Genomic DNA, 9,926 nt, shown 5'->3' with positions numbered 1-9,926 from the left:
TGATGTAACAAATTTATGCTGACAGAAGATACTTGATCAACTGTCTCCAGACATTTTGTTAATCAGCAGTCCTCACAGTTCACAATGAAGGCAAGTTTATTTATATAGCACCTTTCAGCACACAGCAACTCAAAGTGCTTTATAAAACAAAATAAACAACATTAAAAAGCAAATGCAGCAGAAACACATTATACAAATAGACTATAAAAAAGATAGTGGGATAAACACAACAGGTATGAAAAACATTAATAAAAACCACACTTAAGCGTGACATATGAACAGCTCAATCAAAAGCAGCGGTAAAAAGATACGTTTTCAGTCTGGTTTTAAAAATAGCAAGAGTTGTAGCTGACCTGCAGGATTCTAGGAGATATTCCAGATAGTGGGACAGAAAGCAGACCCATCCCAGAAGACCTGAGACTCCTGGATGGTTGATGATTTGGTAGGAACTCGTTAATGTATTTTGGGCCTAACCCATGTGAAGCTTTAAAAACCAGCAGCAGTATTTTAAAATAAATTCTTTGACCAACATGAAGCCAGTGTAAAGACTTCAGAACTGGACTGATGTGATCCACTCTCTTAGTGTTAGTGAGGAATCAAGCAGCAGCGTTCTGAATAAGCTGGAGCTTTCTTATAGATATTTAGTGAGACATGTGAAGATACCGTTACAGTAGTCCAGTCTACTGAAGATGAAAGCATGGACTAGTCTTTCCAAATCCTGCTGTGTCATTAGTCTTTTAATCCTAGACATGTTCATCAGGTCATAGTAGGCTGACATACTAATTGCTGTAATTTGACTGCTGAAGTTCAGGTCTGAGTCCATGACCACACCTAGATTTCTTTGCCTTATTTGGTGTATTGAGCTTTAACGACTGAAGCTCTGCACTGACTTTTATTCTTTCCTCCTTTGATCCAAAAACCATAACCTCTGTTTTGTGTTTGTTTAATTGGAGATAGTTCTTACTCACCAAGTCACTGACTTGCTCAATGCACTTAATCAGTGTTTTAATTGGGGCATAGTCTCCTGGTGAAATTGTTATACACATTTGAGTGTCATCTGCATAGCTGTGGTACCTTATCTCATTGTTCTTCATTATCTGAGCCAGTGGTAGCATGTAGATATTAAAAAGCAGAGGTCCTAAGATGGAGCCTTGAAGAACCCCACATGTCATATCTATCAAATATGGTGTGTACTTGCCTATGAGCATGGCTAGTGTGACGTCAGGAACCGTTAGGAATCACTTCTGTGTCCATTAGCATTTTTAGGTCACGTAAACAACAATGGCTACAGCACAGGAACCGGTCACTTTTTATAGTGACAGCCTACTTCGCTGACATCCCAATGTCTGTTCAGAAGGGTTTAAACTCATATAATTCAAATAGGGTGATATCAGTGAGCACAATGTCAGGTGGAAGTCTAACAAGGAAAGTCCAGGCCTCAATGAAAAAAAAAAGCTACGATGTTGAGGTGAGAAAGTAAGGGTGTTGGTAGTGCTAGCTAATGTAAACACGGGGCGATGCACCATTGTACTGCTGCTGACAGTAGAGATGACGGTCTGACCGAAGAGTCGGTTTGTCAAACCGAGTTATTCCATTCCGAGTTATTATTGGGTTTTGAGTTGAGTTTTGAATGTTGTTATGGAATCTGACTTTCGAGTATGCAGTGGCAGGGAGTTTCAAAGTCTGGGTGCCGAGCAGCTGAAAGCTTGAGCACCCGTGGTGCTGAGGCGAGAGCTGGGGATGGAGAGTAGTCCAACGGAGGAAGAGCGGAGGGTGCGGGAGGGGGTGTACTCCTGTACTTCGGTGTATGTTGGTGTTACGTCCCCACCAAGGTCTAGGGGACCAGGGGACAATAACACACACCAACCAATAATGGAGGGAGTCAGAGTAACAGTTAAGACATTTTTATTAGGCTTTTGAGTGAGGAAGAGGAGGTGACGAGGGAGATTGTGCCAAACAAAATCACAAAAACACCCCCACCCATATAAATCCAAACAGTATGTTTGGATCTCCTACTAACACTTACATATCACGAGACATCAGCATCAGCATTAACCCTGTGGAAGTCTGTACAGAACCAGAACCTGACTTTGTGTCTAGCAGACAAGGGGAACTCCAGGGACAAGAGCTAGACCTTGCAAAAGCATTCTGAAGAAGATACTCCACTTCCTTTTTCATAACCTCCCTCTTAACTGGGTTAACCCTATATGGATGCTGTTTGATGGGCAAGTGTTGGTCAAGACAACATCATGTACTATTACAGAAGTTTGTGAGGGAGTGTCACTAAAAAGACAAGCATTTTCGAATATTAGGCTCGGCATATCATTTCTCTGGTTATCAGGGAGACGAGACAAGTAATTAGGTAAGTCAGACAATACCTCTGTATTGCTTAGTCTTGCCCCCTGTGGTGTTGCACTGCGCATCACCAACTCATCCTCATCGTTTGGGCTCACCTTGGAAACTGAAGCCATAGGAAAGACTATTGTCCCCACCTGGTGAGCTTTGGAAGACTCATTTTGGTCATAACGGGAGCAGTACCCCTTTAGCATGTTTACATGACACTCTGGTAGGACCAGCACCTTATCGTGGTGGAGAGGTTTGTGTGCCCCGATGAACCAGGGGGCTGTGTTGTCTGGAACCTTGTGTTCCTGGTAGGGTCTCCCATGGCAAATTGGTCTCAGGTAAGGGGCCAGACTAAGATTGGTTCAAAAAGACTCCATGAATAACACAATTGGAAGCGAGGATACCCGGCCCGGAGGAAGCCCGGGGTCCCCTTCTGGAGCCAGGCCCAGAAGGAGGACTCGTCCGCGAGCGTCTGGTGGCCGGGCTTGCCACGGAGCCCGGCCGGGCACAGCCCGAAAAAGCAACGTGGGCAACACCTCCGCTTCTCCGTCCCGCGGGCCCACCACCTACGGGAAACAATGATGGGGTCGGGTGCGCTGCCAGAAGGGTGGCAGTGAAAGCAGAGGGTCTCGACGGACCAGACTCAGGCGACAGAAGCTGGCTTTGGGGACGTGGAATGTCACCTCTCTGGGGGGGGAAGGAGCCGGAGCTTGTGCGGGAGGTGGACCAGTTGGATCTGGTGGGGCTCACCTCTACGCACAGCGTCACCTCTGGAACCTTACTTCTGGATAGGGGTTGGACTCTATTCTTCTCCGGAGTTGCCCAAGGTGTGAGGCGCCGAGCGGGTGTAGGGATACTCACAAGCCCCCGGTTGAGTGCTGCTTTGTTGGAGTTTACCCCAGTGGACGAGAGGGTCGCCTCCCTACGCCTGCGGGTCATGGGGGGGAAAACTCTGACTGTTGTGTGTGCTTATGCACCAAACAGCAGTTCAGAGTATTCGGCCTTCTTGGAGAACCTGAAAGAAGTCCTGTATGGGGCTCCTGAAGGGGACTCCTTAGTCTTGCTGGGAGACTTCAACGCACACGTGGGCAATGATGGAGACACTTGGAGGGGCGTGATTGGGAGGAACGGCCCCCCTGATCTGCACCGGAGTGGTGGTTTGCTACTGGACTTCTGTGCTAGTCATGGATGGCCATATCAAACACCATGTTCGAACATAAGTGTGAGGCCGAATGTTTTGGACACTCGGGTGAAGAGAGGGGCGGAGTTGTCAACGGATCACCATCTGGTGGTGAGTTGGGTCGAGTGGCGGGGGAAGCCTCTGGACAGACCTGGTAAGCCCAAACGTGTAGTGCGGGTGAACTGGGAACGTCTGGAGGAGTCCCAAGTCCAGGAGGCCTTCAACTCACACCTCCGGCGGAGCTTTTCAGGCATCCCTGTGGAGGCTGGGGACATTGAACCAGAGTGGTTGGTGTTCAAAGCCTCTATTGCCGAAGCTGCGGCGGGGAGCTGTGGTGTCAAGGTCTTAGGTGCCTCAAGGGGCGGTAACCCTCGAACCTCGTGGTGGACACCAGTGGTCAGGGAAGCCGTCCGACTGAAGAAGGAGGCCTTCCGGGATATGTTATCCCTGGGTACTCCTGACGCAGTTGCAAGGTATCGACAGGCCCGAAGGGCAGCAGCCTCAGCCGTGGCCGAGGCAAAGCAGCGGGTGTGGGAGAAGTTCGGAGAAGCCATGGAGAAGGACTTTCGGTCGGCACCAAAGTTGTTCTGGAAAACCGTCCGAAACCTCAGGAGGGGGAAGCAGGGAACCATCCAAGCTGTGTACAGTAAGGATGGGACGCTGTTGACCTCAACTGATAGTGTGTTAAGGCGGTGGAAGGAACACTTTGAGGAACTCCTGAATCCGACAACTCCGCACTCTATGTTAGAGGCGGAGCTGGAGTATGAAGGGGGATCAATTCCAATCTCACGGGGGGAAGTCACTGAGGTAGTTAAACAGCTCCACAGTGGCAAAGCCCCGGGGGTGGATGAGATCCGCCCAGAAATGCTGAAGGCTCTGGGTGTTGAGGGACTGTCATGGTTGACACGTCTCATCAACATTGCGTGGAAGTCGGAAACAGTACCGAAGGAGTGGCAGACCGGGGTGGTGGTTCCTCTTTTTAAAAAGGGGGATCAGAGGGTGTGTGCCAATTACAGAGGCATCACATTACTCAGCCTCCCTGGGAAAGTTTACTCTAAGGTGCTGGAAAGGAGGGTCCGGCCGATTGTCGAACCTCAGATTGAAGAGGAACAATGCGGTTTTCGTCCTGGTCGTGGAACGACGGACCAGCTTTTCACTCTCGCAAGGATCCTGGAGGGGGCCTGGGAGTACGCTCATCCGGTCTACATGTGTTTTGTGGATTTGGAGAAGGCTTATGACCGGGTTCCCAGGGAGATACTGTGGGAGGTGCTGGGGGAGTATGGGGTGAGGGGGTCTCTACTCAGGGCCATCCAATCTCTGTACTCTCAAAGCGAGAGCTGTGTCCGGTTCCTCGGCAGCACGTCGGACCGATTTCCGGTGAGGGTTGGCCTCCGCCAGGGCTGCGCTTTGTCACCAATCCTGTTTGTGATATTCATGGACAGGATTTCGAGGCGTAGTCGTGGGGGAGGGGGTCTGCAGTTCGGTGGGCTAAGGATTGCACCACTGCTTTTTGCAGATGATGTGGTCCTAATGGCTTCATCGGTCTGTGACCTTCAGCACTCACTGGATTGGTTCGCGGCCGAGTTTGAAGCGGCTGGGATGAGGATCAGCACCTCTAAATCTGAGGCCATGGTTCTCAGCAGGAAACCGATGGACTGTCCACTCCAGGTAGGGAATGAAGCCTTACCCCAAGTGAAGGAGTTCAAGTATCTCGGGGTCTTGTTCTCGAGTGAGGGAACAATGGAGCGTGAGATGGGCCGGAGAATCGGAGCAGCGGGAGCGGTACTGCAGTCGCTTTGCCGCACCGTTGTGACGAAAAGAGAGCTGAGCCAGAAGGCAGAGGTCTCTGTCTACCGGGCCATCTTCGTTCCTACCCTCACCTATGGTCATGAAGGATGGGTCATGACCGAAAGAACGAGATCGCGGATACAAGCGGCCGAAATGGGATTTCTCCGCAGGGTGGCAGGCATCTCCCTTAGGGATAAGGTGAGAAGTTCAGTCATCCGGGAGGGACTCAGAGTAGAACCGCTGCTCCTTCGCGTTGAAAGGAGCCAGTTGAGGTGGTTCGGGCACCTAGTGAGGATGCCACCTGGGCGCCTCCCTAGGGAGGTGTTCCAGGCACGTCCAGCTGGGAAGAGACCGAGGGGTAGACCTAGGACCAGGTGGAGGGATTATATCTCTTCGCTGGCCTGGGAGCGCCTTGGAATCCCCCAGTCAGAGCTGGTTGATGTGGCCAGGGAAAGGAAAGTTTGGGGCTCTCTGCTGGAGCTGTTACCTCCGCGACCCTGACGGACAAGCGGGAGAAGATGGATGGATGGATGGATGGATGGTAGGACGCCTCCGGTCAGGTGTTTGTATGAGGTAGTTTGTTTCATAAGCTTCTTCCCTACAACACAAGGACCAGAAAATGTTGTAGATAGAGCAGAACCCAGCACAGGCAATGAAATCAACACTTTATCACCTGGCTGAAACAAACGAGCTACCGCCTTCTGGTCATAGCCCTTCCTCATTTTTCCCTGGGAAGAGGTCAGACTTTCCCTAGCCAAAGAACAGGCCCGGTTTAGACGATCCTTAAGCTTGGCGACATAATCTGGGATACTACTCTCTTTTTTCTTCGGTATGACCAAATGCTCTTTAAGAACCCTTAATGGACCTCTGAACTCATGTCCAAACACTTGCTCAGCCGGACTAAAACCTAGCGACTCCTGAACGGCTTCACGGGCAGCAAATAACACGAAAGGAACACCGTCATCCCAATCCTTATGTGACTCATGGCAATGCTTTCTTAGCATGCACTTCATGGTCCGGTGAAACCTCTCTAGTGACTTTCAGGATGATACGGACTGGATGTTACATGTTTGATACCTAAGGTTTTAAGTACCTGGGCGAACACTTTTGACTTGAAGTTGATACCTTGATCGGTTCGAACTACGTTTGGGAGACCAAACAGGGAGAAACATTTCAGAAGTGCCTTGGTGATGACCGGAATAGTGATTTTCCGTAGTGGGATGGCTTCTGGGAACCTAGTGGAAGCACACATGACCGTTAAAAGAAACTGATCTCCATTTCTAGTTTTCGGCAAGGGTCCCACAGAATCCACAATAACTTTTTCAAATGGCTTTTCCATTACTGGAATGGGGATGAGGGGAGCCAGCAACTTGGCACAAATGACATGTTTGACAATGAAGAACAACATCAGACTTGAGTCCTGGCCAAAATAAATAAAATAAGACTCTTTCATATCTTTTTGTTACCCCCATGTGACCTGACCATGGATGATCATGAGCCAATGACATCACTTGAGATAGGCTGTTGGCACAACAACCTGATAAGTTGCAGAGGAGTCTGATTCCTCACAGGCATTACTAACCCAGCGACGCATCAATAGGCCATCCTCCATAATGTAGGCCATCTTCTTCGACTTGGCCTCTTGCTGACTGAGAACAGAAGAGAGACATTTAGAAAGTGTTTCATCACCTAGATGGACTTCCACAAATTCCTCCCGAGTGGCAGGCAGTTGTAAAAGTTCTGAACAGTAACGGGAGGATCCAGCACCAGCAGACTGGGCCTCTTCCTGCAGTCTGTCCGACTCAGTCATGACCTCAAGAAACTGCCCTGTAGCAAGAAAAGAGTCCGACAAGTCATCTCCATATTTCTTTGACTGGGCCCTAGTAACCGCACAAGCAGGAAAGACCTCTGGAAGTACTTCGGCTGTTTTCCTTTGGTCTAAGCTTCAATCAGGGTTAGGGCCTCCCCAATGACCTCCGATACAGGCCTAACCCTTCCCCCAGCCAAGTCATTACTCAGAATTAAATCTGCACTTTTGATGGGCAAGGCAGGGAGAACAGCAACTTTAAAGAATCCTTTGATGAGAGGTGACTGAATATAAACTTTGTGCAAAGGGGCCACCACTAGTGTCATGCCTACACCTTGAACAACAGCAGTTGAACAACATGACGATTTGGACGTTAAAGGTAAGATGCCTTCTCTAATAATAGACTTGGAGCCTCCTGTGTCCCTAAGTACCTGTACGGGCAGCTGGTCATTAGGATCCCCTGTTAAGGAAACAAAGCCCTCTGAAATAAAGGGTTTGAAACGGGTCAGGTACATCATCTTCATGGAACATTTCAGTGGCTGGTAGCGACACCGCTTTTATGAGACCCATGCCTTTTGGCATTTGCAAGGGTTGCGAAAGTTGCTGTTTACGCTTCAAGGAAAAACACTCTGAAATAAGGTGACCTGTTTTATGGCAGTAGTAACACTCACGAGGCCCCCATGGAGCTGATGGCGGTCCTCTAGACGGAGAAGGAGTAGTAAGTTCTTGTCTTCCGCTTTGGGATACTGAAGCTTTGTCTGGGCGCAAGGAAGAAGAAAACACATTCTTGTGAGTGAGCCATCAGTCTCAGGTGCACCAGCAGGTACAGATCAGCTGCTGATTGGCTGCATTGAAGAGAGGGGGAGAAGAGAAAAGAGTAGGAAAGAAAACACACCACACGGAAAACACACCACACGTACAAGATGGCGCCCATCTTTGATTATGCGTGGCGGGAGTGGACCTCCCCGCTGAGCGCAAAACCGCCGGCAGTGGCGTACGGACCATACTCCACGGTCGAAGGCTGGGAGTGGGACAAGGGAGTCCCTCCCATAGAAAATGAGGTGAGGGTCTGCCTCGTCCCCTCGGCCTCGCTCTGGCCGGGCCAAGGTTGTGCCGTCGCTCCGGTCCGAGAGGGACAGGGTGACGGCCACAGTGGTGGCATATCTCAACAGACAGGGGGTTGTCCGATCCCCGCGGCTACACAGAGTGGCAGCAGCCATCTTACAGATTGCCGCCTCTGTTCGTTGAGGGCCCGACACATCCCGGGGTCCCTCAACACGGGGGCGGACAGGATGTCCCGGGGGGGGCCACTCGAGGAGGAGTGGTGCCTATCCGCCGACATAGTGACACAGATATGGCAGCCGGTGGCCGATCTGTCTGCAAGCAGGGAGAACACTCAATGCCCTCTTTGGTTCTCCCTGAGGGCAGACGACTGCCCTCCTTTGGATGTGGATGCACTAGCCCACCAGGTTTGGCCCACCGGCCTTTTGTACGCTTTCCTGCCCTCGCGCCTGAAGATGCAGCTGCTTCACCGAGTCCGGACGCAGCATCTGTCCGTTATTTTCGTGCCTCTGGAGAATCCGAGCGGATCAGGCAGACCTTGACATCTTATCACCTAAGACGGTGCTCCTTTTGGCCCACACGTCAGCCAAGAGGGCGGGGGATTTATGCGCGTTGTCTGTGCACCACTCCTGTATGTCTATTAGTGATGACAGGGGGTCGGTGGTGTTGCGGCCGAATCCGTCTTTTCGGCCGAAGGTTATCGCTTCTTCATTCAGGTCTAGGATGATTCACCTTAGGGCGTTCTGTCCGCATCCTCATGTGGACGGAGAGGAGGAGCGCCTTCACACCTTGTGTCCCATACGCACCCTCTGTTGCTATGTCGGCAGTTTTCAGACGGTCCGACCGATTGTTTGTCTGCCACGGTGGTCGGGTTCAGGGAGCTCACTGGATTTGTGATGCCATTCGCAGATGCTACGAGGTGAAGGGCCGTGTTCCTCCTACTGGTCTCAGGGCACACTCCACCAGGGGCATTTCTGCCTCAATGGCGCTTCTGAGGGGTGTTTCAGTGGAGGACATCTGCCTAGCTGCGTCTTGGTCTTCCACTTCGACCTTTGTGCAGTCCTACCTCAGGGATATGAACCCCAGGCAGGCAGCGCTCGACCGGTGCATTGCTGTGGAATTCTTTTCTTATTCCTGGTTGGGTTCAGGGTTGTTTCGAGCTCAGCTGGGAGTACATCTCATCCTTACGGCCTTCGCCTCAGGTTTTAACCAATAGTGAAGCCCGTTACAGGGCAGAGCACATACGAAATAGAAATAGTAGTTACCTGGATGTAACTCCAGTTCTATGAGTATGTGCGGAGCCCTCTAACTATAAGCCCAGCTGATCCTGGTTGTTGTTGCTGTGTGTCAAGGGACACGAGCAACACAGTTTCTGGGGTTTTGTAGGGGAGGATGCTACCCCGATTGGGCGGAGAGTACAGTCAATCTTTCTCAGGTGCCGGGGCGGAGCCTTGAGAGGGTAAACCAATAGTGAAGTCCGTTAGAGGGCTCCACACAAACTCATAGAACTAGAGTTACATCCAGGTAACTACTATTTCCTCATCTTTACAACACGGATATTGTACCTTCCAGCTCGGAGATCCTCTGGCTCAGGCGGAAACAACTGTCACATTCAGAGGAAGAGGTGAGTGGAGGCATAGCAGTGCTGGGTTGGTGGTCGCGGCACAGGCCCAAATACTTTGCTTAAGTGACAGTGTCTTTAATCTCTGCTTGCTAACTCTCTGTCTGTGTTAAAAAACAAGCCAC

The sequence above is a fragment of the Eleginops maclovinus genome, chromosome 6 (genome assembly GCF_036324505.1).
Source record: "Eleginops maclovinus isolate JMC-PN-2008 ecotype Puerto Natales chromosome 6, JC_Emac_rtc_rv5, whole genome shotgun sequence".
NCBI classification, from domain to species: domain Eukaryota; kingdom Metazoa; phylum Chordata; class Actinopteri; order Perciformes; family Eleginopidae; genus Eleginops; species Eleginops maclovinus.
Note: the sequence above shows the minus strand (reverse complement) of the source record.